Consider the following 15,002-nt stretch of genomic DNA (forward strand, 5'->3'; position numbering starts at 1 on the left):
TCGGAAAGTGTGGTTTCAAATGCAAAGCTACCTTGCTTATTCTAAATTGCTGAAATGAAAGCTGAAGTTTAAACTACTGCTACATTACTTCTTTATAGTTTGCTTCCTGCAGTAACAGGAGAAACTCCCTGTTTCTGTACCCCAAGCCTTTTTACACCTTCTGTCTTCACATTGACTAACCAGTACTTAATAGGGTTTTCTTTTTTCAACTGGGTGTAACCCGGCTCCCTTGAGAAATTTGGGATGGACTTGTCAGCTGTCATGCTATCAAATGACATATCAAATGCTTGCCTCTCTTCTTATTCACCTAAGTCTGGGGATTTCATGTTTCAGAAAGCTCTTTAAAAAATCTCTCATGCAAGTATCTTTTTGGCTTACCTTTTTCACAGGTTTTGCTTTTAGAAACCAACTCTTAATATGGTACCAGAACTGAGATTTATATTTTTAAAAAGGAGACCTGATTTTTTAAATATGTAAATATGGGATATGTAAGCAGTATAAAGAGTAGGAGATACCATGAAAAATTCAAGATTTAGATAATGGAGAATTTTTTTCTTTTTCTTTTTTTTTAATTAATTAATTAATTTAACAGAGACAGCCAGCGAGAGAGGGAACACAAGCAGGGGGAGTGGGAGAGGAAGAAGCAGGCTCCTAGCGGAGGAGCCCGATGTGGGACTCGATCCCAGAACGCGAGGATCACGCCCTGAGCCGAAGGCAGACGCTTAACCGCTGTGCCACCCAGGCGCCCCTGGAGAATTTTTTTCTTAAACGTGATCTAGGTGCAGACAGATTCTTAAATTATTAAGGGACAGACATATGTAGAATAAGGCACCCAGTAGCAGTAGAACACACATTGTTCTCAAGTGCACGTGGAACATTCTCCAGGATAGATCATATATTATGCCGTAAAATAAGACTCAAATTTAAAAGGTTGGAAATCATACAAAGTATGTTCTCTTACTGATCACAGTAGAATGAAGTTAGATATCAATAATAGAGAGAAATTGGGAAATTCACAAATATATGGAAATTAAACTACACACTCCTAAATCATTAGTGAGTAAAACAGGAAATTACAAAGAAAATTATAAAATATTCTGAGATGGTCGAAAATGAAAACAACACCATCCCATGGTGGCAGTGGTTGCACAACGGTGTGAATGTATTTAATACCACTGCATTGTACATTTAAAAGTGGTAAAAATGGTAAATCTTATGTATGACTTACCACAATTAAAAAAAAAACCTCATTCATTAGTCAACAATGTTTATTGAGCACCTACTATACTCCATGCCAAAAATAAAACAACATACCATAACTTAGGAAATGCAGTGAAAGCAGTGCTCAGAAGGAAATTTATAGCTTTAAATACTTTAATTAAAGAAGGATCTTAAATCAATAACCTAAACTTCTATCTTAAGAAATTAGTATGAGAACATAAAGAACCAAAAGCAAGCAGAAGAAAAAAAAATAAAGACTAGTTTAGAAATAAATGATAGAGAAAAATAGCAGTGAAAATCAACAGACCAAAAATTGGAAAGATACTGACCAAGAGAAACAGAGACAAGACTCAAATTAATGAAATCAAATGAAAGAGAGGACATCACTACTGTCCTTACAGAAATAAAAAAAAAGATAAAGGAATACTAGGAACAATTATATGCCAACAAATTAAATAACTTAGATGAAATTACCCATTTCTAGAAAGGCTCTACTGCGACTGGCTCAAGAAAAAAATACACAGTCTGAATATATCAATAATAAGGGAAGAGGTTGAGCTAACAATCAAAAAACATCCCACAAAAAGAGCCCATGCTCAGATGACTTCACGTTTGGTGATTCTACCATATCTACCAAATGCAGAGTCTTCAGAGACTCTTTCAAGATAAAGAGGAGGATGAAATGCTTTGAGCATGTTATTCCTGTGTTACAAAAGCCATATGAAGGCATCACAAGAAAATTACAGACCAGTCTTTTATGAATATAGATGTAAAAAATCAACAAAATAGTAGCAAACTGAATCCAGCACTATATTGGAAGGATTATACGCTATGACCAAGTAGGATTTATATCAGAAATACAAGGTTGGTCTAATATCTGAAAATAAATGTAATACACCATATTAATAGAATAAATAATAAAAACCACATTATCATCTCAAAAGCTGAAGGAAAAGCATTTGACAAAATCCACCTTTTTATGATAAAAACTCTGAACAAACTAGAAATAGAGGAGCACTTCCTTAATGTGATAAAGGCCAAATACCTACGGCTGATGTCATAGTTAATGATAAAAGATAGAATGCATTCTCCCCAAGATCAGGAACAAGACAAGGATGTCCTTTTATGCCCCTTCTATTCAACATTGTACTGGAGGTTCTAACCAGGGCAGTTAGGCAAGAAAAAGAAATAAAATGCATCCAAATTGGAAAAGAAGTAAAACCATAATTGCAGATGACACGCTCTTGTATATAGAACATCCTATTAGAACTGATGAAGGAGTTCAGCAGGGTTGAAGGATATAAAATCAATAAACAAAAATCAGTTGTATTCCTGTATACTTGCAATGAATAGTTCAAAAATGAAACTTAAAACAATCCCATTCACAATAGCTACGAAAAGAGTAAAAATACTTCGGATAAAGTTAACAAAAGAAGTATAAATCTTACACTTTGAAAACTATAAAGCATCATTGAAAGAAATTAAAGATCTAAGTAAATGAAAAGACATGTTATGTTCATGGATCAGATTACCTAATATTGTTAAAGATGGCAGTACTTCCCAAGTTGATCTACAGATTTGATATATTCACTGTTAAAATCCTAGTTGCCTGTTTTGTAGGAATTGATAGGCTGCTCTTAAAATTCATATGGAAATACAAGGGACCCAGAATAGCCAAAACAATCTTGAAAAAGAACAAGGTTGGAGGACTTTAATAACTTACTGTAAAGCTATAGTAATCACAACAGTCTGGTACTGATATAAGAATAGACATATACATCAGTGGAATAGAACCTAAGTCCAGAAATGAAACCTTACATTTATAGTCAATTGATTCTCAACAAGGATGTTAAGACAATTCAATGGGGAAAGAATGGTCTTGTCTTGTCTTGTCTTGTCTTTTCTTTTCTTTTCTTTTCTTTCTTTTTTCTTTTCTTTTCTTTTTTCTTTTCTTCCTTCCTTCCTTCCTTCCTTCCTTCCTTCCTTCCTTCCTTCCTTCCTTCCTTTCTTCCTTTCTTCCTTTCAGATTTATTTATGAGAGAGAGTGCCCACACAGTGGGAGGGGCAGAGAGGGAGAATCCTTAAGCAGATTCCCCACTGAGTGTGGAGCCCCATGCAGAACTCAGTCTCACCACCCATGAGATCACAACCTGAGCCGAAACCAAGAGTCCATCGCTCAGCCAACTGAGCCAACCAGGCACCCCTGAAAGAATGGTCTTTTCAACAAATGGCGCTGGGACAAGTGGATATCCACATGCAAAAGGATGAATTTGGACTCTTTTCTCATTTGTACATACAAATGAATTCAGAATTAATCATAAGCCTAAATGTAAGATCTGAAACTGTAAAAAACTCTTAGTAGAAAACAGGTGTAAATCTTTATGACCTTGGATTAGGCAATATTTTCTTTTCTTTTTCATTGTGGTAAAATAGGCAATGATTCCTTCGGTATAATACCTAAAATACAAGCAACAAAAGAAAAAACGTAAAATGGACTTCATCAAAATCGAGAACTTTATGTTTCAAATGACACCATCAAGAAAGTGAAAGCATACTCTACAGAATGAGAGAAAATACTTGGAAATCATATATCTAATAAAGGACTTCTATCCAGAACATATAAAAACTCTTACAGTCAATAGTAAAAAGACAACCCAATTAAAAAATAAACAAAGGATTTCGAACATTTCTCTAAAGAAGATGTTCAAATGGCCACACCCATGAAGAGAAGCTCAATATCCTTAGTCATTAGCGAAATGCAAATCAAAACCACAATGAGATGCCATTCCACACCCACTAAAATGGCTGTAATAAATAGACAGTAAGTGTTCCTGAAAATGTAGGGAAATTGGAACCCTCATGTATTGCTTGTAGGAATGTAAAATGGTGTAGCCATTTAGGAAAATAGTTTGGTAGTTCTTCCAAGAGTTAAACATAGTTAACATATCCTATATTCTAGTTAACACCTATTTGTGTATTGAAGAAAATTAAAACCATATCCACACAAAACTTGTTAAGGAATGTTCATAGTAACATTATTTATTATATCCAAAAAGTAGAAATGATCCAAATATCCATCAGTAGGTAAGTGTATGAACAAATATGGTATATCTGTACCATGGAGTATTACTCAGCCATAAAAAGGAATGAAGTACTGATACACGCTGTAACATGGATAAGCCTTGAAAATAGTATGCTGAGTGAGAGAAGCCAGACACAAAAGGTCACATGTTTTATGACTCCACTTACGTGAAATGTCCAGAATAGGCAAATCCATTTGGTCAGAAGTAGATTATTGATTTTCCTGGGCTTGGGGGGGGAGGGCTTTGGGGAGTGACTGCTAAAGGATATGAGATTTTATTTTGAGTTAATAAAAATGTTCGTAAATAGTGGTGATGGTTGCACAACCTTGGGAATGTAATAAAAACTATTGAATTATACCCACTTTAAGAGGGTGAACTTAATGGTATGTGAATTATATCTCAGTAAAGCTGTTACTAAAAAAATCATGTAAGGAGTTTAGTGATCTGTTTTTCATTAGTATAGTAAACAAGTAAAAAAGAGATACTGTTTGATCAGGACTGTGAAAGGATAATGAAGCTCTGAAAAATACTATAGAAGTCAAGTGTTGCTAGATTGAGTAGAAATTTACATCCCTTCTTTCTAGATGAGCCAATTTAGTCACATTCTGTCTCTAATGAGGCTCCTCTCCCCAGTAAGCTGGTTCTCTACTGAGGTCTCTTGTCTCCATGTAAGATCCTTCCTTGGGAAGTTGCAGTCTCTATTATGATTCTCTCCTCCCCAGGGTAACTGTGTTGATGAGGTAACACTTTGGTATACTAATGCTGACAGCAGTCTTATGTATATGTTAAATATTTTGCATTGGGAGAAGAAGAGTCAGCAGTGAATAGTGAGATGTTTTCAGTTAGTTTTGGTCTTACAGTTCTTGGATGAATAAAATTAGGTGTTATTAAATAACTGCTCTGTTTTGAGACTTTTAAAAGCTTTATCTCTTCTTTTGCAAAAATATAAAAAGTAGAAGAAACTTGTAAGCAGTAGGACAGAAACTATCATAAACCTATTACTCAGAGGCCACAGTTTATTTTTTTATTTTTTAAAAGATTTTATTTATTTGACAGAGAGAGAGAGAGAGAGAGTGCAAGCAGGGGGCGTGGCAGGTAGAGGGAGAAGCAGGCTGCCACTGAGCAAGGAGCCCAGCCAAAGGCAGCTGCTCAACTGACTGAGCCACCCAGGCACCCTTAGAGGCCACACTTTAGTACTTTACATACTCTGTTTTTTTTTTCTATACTTCTTTCCACATGTAGGCTATGTCATATTATATATATGTATAATTTAATATAATTTCACGTCCTAATTTGTTTAGTTAATGAACAGTTCTATTACGGTATTTCATATTTTTTTCTACCAAGAGGACTTAAGCTTTACAATACTTAAAAAAAAAATTACGGACAGGGGTGCCTGGGTGGCTCAGTCGGTTAGGCGTCCAACTCTTGGTTTTGGCTCAGGTCGTGATCTCAGGGTCGTGAGATTAAGCACGCTCCGGGCTCAGCACAGAGTCTATTTCCCCTCTCCCTCCTCCCTTGCCCCCCACCCCACGCACACACTTTCTCTGTCTCTCTAAAATAAATAAATAAATCTTAAAAAAAAATTATAGACAGGGCACCTGAGTGGCTCAGTCATTTAAGCGTCTGACTTCGGCTGGGGTCATGATCTCAGGGTCCTGGGATCAAGCCCCACATTGGGCTCCCTGCTCAGTGGGGAGTCTGCTTGTCCCTTTCTCTCTATTCCTCTCCCTACTTGTGCTCTCTCTGTCTCTCTCTCAAATAAATAAATAAAATATTAAAAAATATAGGGGGCGCCTGGATGGTGCAGTCGTTAAGCATCTGCCTTCGGCTCAGGGCGTGATCCCGGCGTTCTGGGATCGAGCCCCACATCAGGCTTCTCCACTGGGAGCCTGCTTCTTCCTTTCCCACTCCCCCTGCTTGTGTTCCGTCTCTCGCTGACTGTCTCTCTCTGTCAAATAAACAAATAAAATCTTAAAAAAAAAAAGAAAACTTTAAAAAAATAAAAAATAAAAAACATAAAGTAAAAATTGAAAAAAATTACAGACAATGTTAAACACATACAGAAGTAAAGAGAATGGTGTAACAACCCTCACGTGCTTATCACCGAATTTTGGCAGTTCTCATTGCATATCCATCTTGTTGATTCTTTGAGGAAGTTTTGAGGAGCAGAATAAAAGTAGAAGCAGTATTTATTATTTTAAACCTGTCCCCACAGAAGCAAAAACAAAATTAAAGCTATCTACTACTTTTACAGATCACAGAGAAAACAGTATTTTATTTTAAATATTTTTGATATTTTAATATTTTAATATTTTAATCTGAAAGAGTAAAAAAATTACTTCATTAAAATACTAGTGAAGGCAAGTATTAACTGTTATGAAGAAGTTATCTGGCATTGGTGTAGTATCTTCTATTATTTTCCTATATATATGTATAGTAATGTGGAGTTGCTGCATTGTTTTGTTTTTGTTTTTGTTTTGGCATTAATTTTTCATCACCAGCGTGTTGTTTTTCACCACCACATATTTTGTGGAATTGATTGGTGCACTACTTTCGTCTTCTTGTGAATTTCAGACTTTCTTGTTTTACACTTTATTGACAGTTGTACATTATATTCCATAATACTGAAAGGGAGATTTTCCTCCCTTAGGAGATGGTAGTGCCTGATTTTTGAATAGTACTTTACTATTTGTAATTATGAAGGTAACATATATTCATTATAGAAAATACTTAGAAAATATAGAAAAGTGCAACGAAAAATCTACAATCTTATCACCAGAAATTAAGCAATGTCAGTGAATTTTTTTTCTATTCATACGGACTGCCTTTTCAGTGGAATATGGTGAACCTTCCCCTTTTATTCCATTTTGAGCATTTGCATTATATGTTATGGCTGTATTTTGTCCTGACTTCACCATAGTTAATTATTATTCATAGTGGGGTGAGTGATTGAGATAAATACGGAGATTAACTCTGATTTTTTTCCCCCTACCGCAGAATGTTATGGTCTTGTGATCACTTGAATAATTCCAGATTTTTATGATCTTTCCCAGGAAAATAATTGTAGGCCCACCCAAGTCTCCTGATTCTTCTATTCATAGATGATTTGTGTAGGGCTCCCTGAATGAAGGCCTCCTGACTTTGGGGCTAGAAAATGATTATTGGGCATTGTCTGTGGCCAGTCTTTCTGTTCTTTGCCTAATGGTTATTTCCAGACTTTTCGAGGCTAAGAACTCTTTTTAGTGTCCAGCATCACAGGGCTCTACAGAAGTGGAATTTCTAGTATTTGTTAATTGAGAAAAATGATCAAACTAAAAGAATTCAGCATTACTTTTTATATTATCTTTGCCCTTACAAATTTATACCTGCTTGCACCCGAGTTTGAAAAATTGTGGATATGAAGACTTACTCAGTTCATGGGTAATGTTGGGTGTGCGTATGGAAGAATGCTCAGACATTCTTGTAGTAACTGTACACTCTCATCTCAAAGGTGGGGTTAGTGTTTACAGGTTGGGAGCCGGTGCCCTGGCCTTTCCAAATTGCTGGTTTTCCTCTCACCGTCTTCTGCATTTGTGCTTTGTCCATATGTATTTGCACATTCCTTTTACCTGGAATGTTTTTTACATTCTTCCTACCCTCCAATTACTCCTACTCCCCAAGAAGAAAATGAACTCAGTTAATGATTGCCAGTGACTTTTGATTTTCAGCTCAAACAAACTTCATTCTTTTAACAAATATTTCTCAGGTGCCTTGTGTGTTACAGGCATAGTTATAGGCGTTAGGTGAACGTAATAAACAAGATCCCCGCCTTCTAAGACTGACAGTCCTGTAGGAAAACAGACAGCAAATAGGTAAACGTGCGATAGAATTATAACTTGTCATAAGTGTTTTTGAGAGAAGGGAACAGGTTGCAGTGATGGGGGCCCTCCTGTGAGTGGTCTTTGAAGGACTTGTTGAGGAGGACCTTTAAGCTGAAGCCCTGAGGCCCACAGCCAGACTACTGTAGGGATATGGACAGTGTTTAAGGCAGCAGGAAGAGCAAGAGTGAGGCCCGTGTGTACCATGAGTTCAGAGATACCCTGGAGATAACAATTTGGAAGTCATCGGTTTAAAGGCAGTTTTTAAATTCATGGCAATGGATGCTGAGTGTTTTGGAGTGAGCAAGATTAGAAGATGAGAGGCATTGGTTTCAGCCCTGTAGCAGCTCTGGAAGTAGAGCAGAGATGGTTAGAGAAACTCAAGTAGGCGCAGCCAGAAAAGTAGCAGGAAGGCGTGATCATTTGTTTTGACGAAAGTGGGAAGTTTTTCAAGCAGCATGGAGTGGCCAGCTTTAGAATGCTGCAGAGAGCTGGAGTTAGCAAAGAAGAGAAGAGTATTGCTTGGATTTGCCAGCATGGAGGTCATCTGTGATAATGATGAGCTCCAGGGGAGCAGGGGCAGGTGAAGCCCGATCGCTGGGGCTGCAGGGTGAACAGGAAGCGCATCAGTGCACCTGATGTCCTGGGAGGGAGAAGGGTGCAGGCTGCAGAGCAGGGTACATGGGCCCTTGGGGAGAAGATGGGAAAGTCATTTTGGAGAGAAGGGCGGAGCACACTTACTAGAGAACGCGAGTTGGGATGCTGGGTTGGGATACTTTGTGAAGCTGGAGATTATCAGTGTAAAATGAAACCGGTTGGCCGCGTGCGCGTGTTCCTTCAGCATGATGGACTGTTTGCTGCATGCACGAGAAAACACCTGATTAAGTATGTCAGGTTCTTCCAAGGCTTGGTCTTAACTAGGCAACTAGTAGGAAGAGAAAGTTGAGGGTAGTTTCAAGCTCTTAACACCCCTGTGGAACTGAATCCAGACTAAAAGGAAGGCCAAACTGGGAAGGCGTTTTCAGGAATTGAGGAGGCTGGGGCCATGTGCTTGAGCGTAGGAGCTGGAAGGCAGTTGTGGTTGAAAAGCTGGATTGCAGAATATGTCCGGGAACTGAGAGACGAGGAGGGGTTGCTGATACCTGAGAGCAGACACCCGGAAGTTCGAGGTCTGAGGTGGCTGAAGAGAGAGGGCACTGAAGGACGCTGAGGCAGGGAGGAGGGAGACGGGGAGGCTGGAGGCCCAGCGCGCCTGAACCAGTGACTGCAGGCTGACGAATGGAAGCGGGGGCCGGCTGGGAGAGTGAGTGCTCTGTCTGCACGGTGGGAGCTGTCCTGCCCCAGCCATGAAATTCCCACTTGGATTTCCTCAGGCCACGTTTTGTCTGCTTTCTCTGCCAGCTGCAGCACCTTCTACAAACATCCTGCTCAGGACTCCTGATCGTCTTGCAGCTGTTTGCGTTTCTGTGTCTTCCTTCTTCTGGGCAATGGGCTCCTCCTCGAGGGCCTGGACAGAGCCTTACGTTGCATGATTTCCGGTCAGTGGCACAGTACGTGCTGGTCACGTCACGGGCCCAGAGGAAATGTTCACTGAACGTGTGGGCTCAGAAGTGGGGGTGCTGAGGGGGAAGGGAGAGAAAGAACAGAAGGCACAGGTAGAGTGAGAACGGAGATTTACTGCGGGCAGGGCAAGGCAGAGTGTCTTTGTAAAATTTCAGACCACATTATAAAAATCATTACAGTGCAAAAACGGTTGCTTAATGATAGAAACACACTGCTTTTGACTTAACGTGAATAACTTCTGGTAATTTCTGGCTTCCAGAGTTGGCTTTTAAAGTATTATGACTGCTTTCTGCATATTTTCTAGGGAGATTTTTGATTTGTTATTCACTTTGTTGTGCTGCTAGTTCAAGTTGTCCTTCTTGGTACTATAATACGGAATATTATTTTATTAAAGCTTCCTGAGTACTTGTGATTTGATTTCTTGTTTCCTAATCCTCTACTTCTTGTGCCCCACATGCTATAGCTATTTACCATTTTCGTGTTTCAATTATTAAGTGCCTGTACTTTGGATTTTCAGTCTGGTAGTAGAGCGTTGTAGTATAGTGTTAAGAATAAAACAGTAAGGCTAGGCAGCTCTGGTTTTCAATTACTGCCTGACATTATTAGCTTTAAAACTCTGGGCAGTTTTACTCTGAGCCTTTCTGAGTTTCACTTCTTTATCTTTGGAATGGGAATACTGATGCCCACCTATGTCACAGGTATTTCATGGTCTCACCTTAGCGTGCTTCTTCCCTCAACCATTTACAAGTGTCTTCCTCCCTCATTTGTTTATGCTTTTTGCCCCCATTAAGTTTTGTCATTTCCCCTATTAAGTGCACCCTATTACCTGATGGGCATGTATAGTTTTAACTTGGTCATTCCAGGCCTTCTCGATCATCCCTTCTCTGAGTTGCCACAGCACTTATACATACCCCTTACCTGGCAGGTGCAACATTCTACCTGTGAAATCTAATGTGCACCCTGTGTTTGTGTTGAATTATCACACCGACAAGCTTTTTGTGCATTTTGTTTTCTCCAAGTAAGTTGGAAGCATTTTCAAGTCAAGCCATAGATTATAGTTATTTCTGTTGTATCTTCTGTAGCGAGATGTGATCTATCATGAGTCAGTAAAAGTAATTGAGACTAGCCTGGTAATGGGTAACCAGAATACAAATGTATTCATCCCATCTGTTTATCCATTTATTCATTCTGCAAACGTCCATTGAAAGTATATGTGTTAGTTAGATCGAAAAACATGACCACAACATTTTGCAGCTCCTCCTATTAATTGGTAGAATCCATTTCCTCACATTTAATCTGGGCTGGCCTTGTGACTTGCTTTGACCGCAGAATGTAGCAGAAGTGATTTGCAAGTTCCGGATTCTAGGCCTTGACAGGCCTGGCACCTTCCCCCTTTGCTACCGTGGAATGCTCTAATCACTATACAGTGAATTGCAGGCTAGGTTATTGAATAGTTAGAGGTCATATGTGGCAAGAGGCCCAGCCAGCAGCCAGCATCAGTGTGTCAGACATGTGAGTGGTGGCATTGTGGACTCTTGAACCCAGGTGAAGCGGGCAGGTGACAGCAGTGGCATGAATGATCCCAGATGAGATTTGTAGAAGAACCTTCTAGCTGGACCCAGCCAACACACAGACGTATGAGAAATATTAATTTGTTTTGAACTACTAGGTAAAAATGGTCCTACTTGTAACGTCTCTTATGGAGAAGTCTAAGAGCAGGGTTTATAGTTGGTTCTGTTCTCTCCCACCCTCCCTCCATCCTCCATTGTTAATACACCTCTATAGTTGGGTACCTAAGTGCCACACAATAATTATGGTAATTAAAGGGATAGAGATAGGAGCTTTTTCCTTCTTTCTTTTTTAAGATTTTATGTACTTATTTGAGAGAGTACACAAGTGGCGGGGGGCAGCAGAGGGAGAGGGAGAAGCGGGCTCGCCTGAGGCGGGACTTCATCCCAGGACTCGGAGATCATGACCTGAGCCAAAGGCAGAGGCTTAACCGACTGAGCCACCCAGGCACCCAGGAGCTAATTTTTAAAAATGTCCTGTGCAAACTCTTTTCATTTGTCATCTTATATAATGAATGTAGAGCCAAAATTCTCCCCAGCGCCACTCAGGAAATGGCAGAGTCAGGATTGGAGGCTGGCATTCTTAACTGTGTTGTTTTTTTCATTACCTCAGGCTCTCTAATTGAGTGTTTCTTCATTCTTGTTGAAGCTGGTATTTTTTAACTTCTTCCTGTTGGTTCCTAGCAGGAGTAGGGCTATTGTTCTGGTAACCGTTGCTCTGTTAATTTCTACTTTCCTGGGTACTGTAAAGGAGAATGACTGTAGGACCATTGTCTTGACCTCTTATTGTTTTTCCCCCATAGGTATCCACCAAGATGATGTGGCAGGAAAAGGTTGGGGGGCTTGGACCCTAACTACTATACTGGGGGCAGGGAATGGTGGTTATGTTGAGGAATGGAAGGGCCCTTTGCAGTTGGGGAGGAGTTATAGAGGAGTTAGGACATTTTTTTCAGAAATACCTGGAATGTGTCCCTTTTCCAGGGCCTGATACAGTAACATCTGGTGGGCTCCATGGTTTTCATGGTGAGATCTTACTAAAAGAGAACACTTAGCCTTTTAAATTAAGAGGAAGAAAGGTACTTGGCTATTCTAAGGTACCTACCTTTCCTTTTATATCATTTTTATATTTCTCTTATTTTGGAAAATGTGTGCAAGTAGAACTTTCATTTTTTTAACTTAGAAATAGTGTTATATTCTGGGGGCGCTTGGGTGGTTCAGTCGGTTAAGAAATAGTGTTATATTCTGAGTAATTTTTTTTTCTTTTTATTGAAGTATAGTTGACACATAGTGTCGCATTAGTTTCAGGTGTACGACAGTGACTCCACAAGTATGTACATTATGCTGTGCTCACCACAAGTGTAGCTGCCGTCTCTCTACATACAGTGCTGTTGATTGTATTCCCTGTGCTGTAGGTTTCAACCCCGTGACTTATTCAGTCCAATATTCTGAGGAATTTATTTTTTTCTTTAGAGAGGGAGGGAAGGGGAGGCAGAGGGAGAGGGAGAGAGAGAATCCCCAGCCAACTCCCTGTTGAGCATGGAGCCTGATGTGAGGCTCAATCTCACCACCCCGAGATCATGACCTGAGCCAAAATGAAGAGTCAGACGCTTAACCGACTGAGCCACCCAGGTGCCCTCTGAGTAATTTCTAACATTAGTACTGCTGTCAAGGAGTCACTTGTGCGATGCCACTCTCCTGAATGATGATTTCAGAACTGATGTGAAGAGGTGCTGTGCTGGTTCTTAAGCTCTCTCTGGGCTGAGGGCTGAGTCCTGTTTACTCTTGGGTCCCAGTGCCTTCCAGTAATGCCTTACACATAACAGACCTGGTTTTTGTTTGGTCCAGCCACAGGTAACCTCTGGGAACGCAGGTTCCAGGTTAACTTTAGACCCGTTTCCTTGTTGTGCTTTTCCCTGGTAGAGAGCCTGGGCAGGATGTGGGTGGAAGGAAGAAAATTTTACCTCCTCCTCCTGTTTGTTTATATTCTATTTTCTGCATTTTTTAATGTAACGTTTTTACAATTCTGTTGCTATATGAAATTTTGCTGGTATTGTTGTTTGTTTAGAAAATTCTTGGGGGTACAGGGAAAAGGATACATATTTATTTACTTGGATTGCTAAAAATATCTCTGAAAGGATACACAGGAAACTAGGGATGTTGTTTGCTTTTAGGCAGGGAAACCAGGCGACTGGGGGGCAGGAGTGGGAGGGAGATTTTGCACTGTTGTATCTCGTGAATTGGGACCATGTGATTGATATTCCTTGAATACCTTTGAAAGCAGAGATGGAGAAAATGCTCAAGAGCATAGGAAAAAGGTACCCCAAAAATACAGTTTAGTAAAAATAAATATGAGAGGATTATCAGTTACTTTTTTTTTTTTTAATTTAATTTAAGGAGAAAAGAGAGAACCCAGTCTGCTTAACGCCTAGGGGCTTCCAGTGTCTTTCATTCTGCGGGTTTTGTGCATAGGAATTTGTGACCTGCTTTTGAGTATGTTAAGCCTCTGTTGCATAGCTGCCTTCAAGAAGCATATACTTTTATTTGTTAGAAATCTTAGACAATTCTAATTGAAGGGGAGCTTTTTATATAATACATATTTTAAAAATTACAGTAGAGACTTGAATGAATGGGATCGCTCCTTTCCTAGCAGTGGAGACTTTGTTTTCTTGCCTCTTGCTTCCTACCTGAGCACGAAGTCTGACCTCCTTTCCCTGAATGAGAGCAGAACTAGGCCAGACTTATAATCACAAAGGTTTGAAAGTGGGGAAAGGAAACTAATTGGCCACGCGACCTTGGAAAATTACTTACCTCAGTTTCTTTATCTGTAAAATAGGGATTTCAATACCTACTTTATACAGTTGGTTGGAGAATTAAAGATAATGGATATAAATCATCTAGCATGGGACTTGATACCTCAAGTAAATGCTTAAAAGCTGTGTGATTATTATCATTATTGGTTAGTGTCTGTTGATTTTAGGCCCCTTGAAGGAGTAAAGGGTAGGAGATTCTTTTCACTGAGAATGAAAGATAGATGTTTAGGGGAAGGCGGAGTACATCTGTTATCTGTCAGTGTATAACCAAACACCACAAACTTAGTGGCTTAAAACAACAATGAAATATTATTTCTCATAATTCCATGGTTTGGCTGGGTAGTTTTTTTGCTCGTCTCTTTAGACTTCTTCGTGTAGCTGCAGTCGGATGATGACTGAAAGGGCTAAGTGGTCCCCGATGGACTCACTCACAAGTCCGGCAGTGCTGCTGGCTACTGGTTGGGGCGTGTTGGTTCTCTTCCACATGGCTTCTCGGGTTCCAGGTTCCAGAAGCTTCCTCACTGTGTGGCAGGCCCAGGGCGGCATTCTAAGAGGCCGAGCTGCAGTGCTTGCCTATCAAGTCTCTGCTTCCTTTTGCAGTTGCTGATTTTCCACTGGCCAAAGCAGGTCACAGGGCCAACCTCAGGTCACTGTGGGAGGGAGCTAAGCCCTCCTTGGTGGGGGAAAGAAACAAAGAATTTGTGGCCATTTTTAATCCACTACAAGCCCACCCTTGTTTGATGTGCTTCTTGGGCTAATAATGGGGCCAAGAAAGAAAAGATTCTGTTAGTTTATCCAGTTTTCCTATATCACTGATGCCTACTTTAGACCAGCATGGGAGCTGATTAAGGAACTGGGGCTATTTTGTTTGGACTAAAAATTGGAATGAAGGGTAAT

The 15,002-nt window shown here is 39.8% G+C and overlaps 1 protein-coding gene across 21 annotated transcripts in view; it reads left to right on the plus strand.

Annotated features, from left to right (window-relative positions):
• Positions 1-15,002, plus strand: part of CLASP1 (cytoplasmic linker associated protein 1) — a 265,789-nt gene that overhangs the window by 17,271 nt on the left and 233,516 nt on the right. Inside the window, exon 1 of one of the 21 annotated variants that reach the window (XM_048214511.2) lies at positions 9,430-9,702. The exons of 19 other annotated variants lie outside the window; for them this stretch is intronic. The gene's annotated coding sequence lies outside the window, so the exon portion shown is untranslated. Of the gene's footprint in view, positions 1-9,429; positions 9,703-15,002 lie in introns of those variants that run through there. One more of the 21 variants, XM_048214517.2, reaches the window with a different exon arrangement.

Source organism: Ursus arctos, unplaced genomic scaffold (genome assembly GCF_023065955.2).
Source record: "Ursus arctos isolate Adak ecotype North America unplaced genomic scaffold, UrsArc2.0 scaffold_1, whole genome shotgun sequence".
NCBI classification, from domain to species: domain Eukaryota; kingdom Metazoa; phylum Chordata; class Mammalia; order Carnivora; family Ursidae; genus Ursus; species Ursus arctos.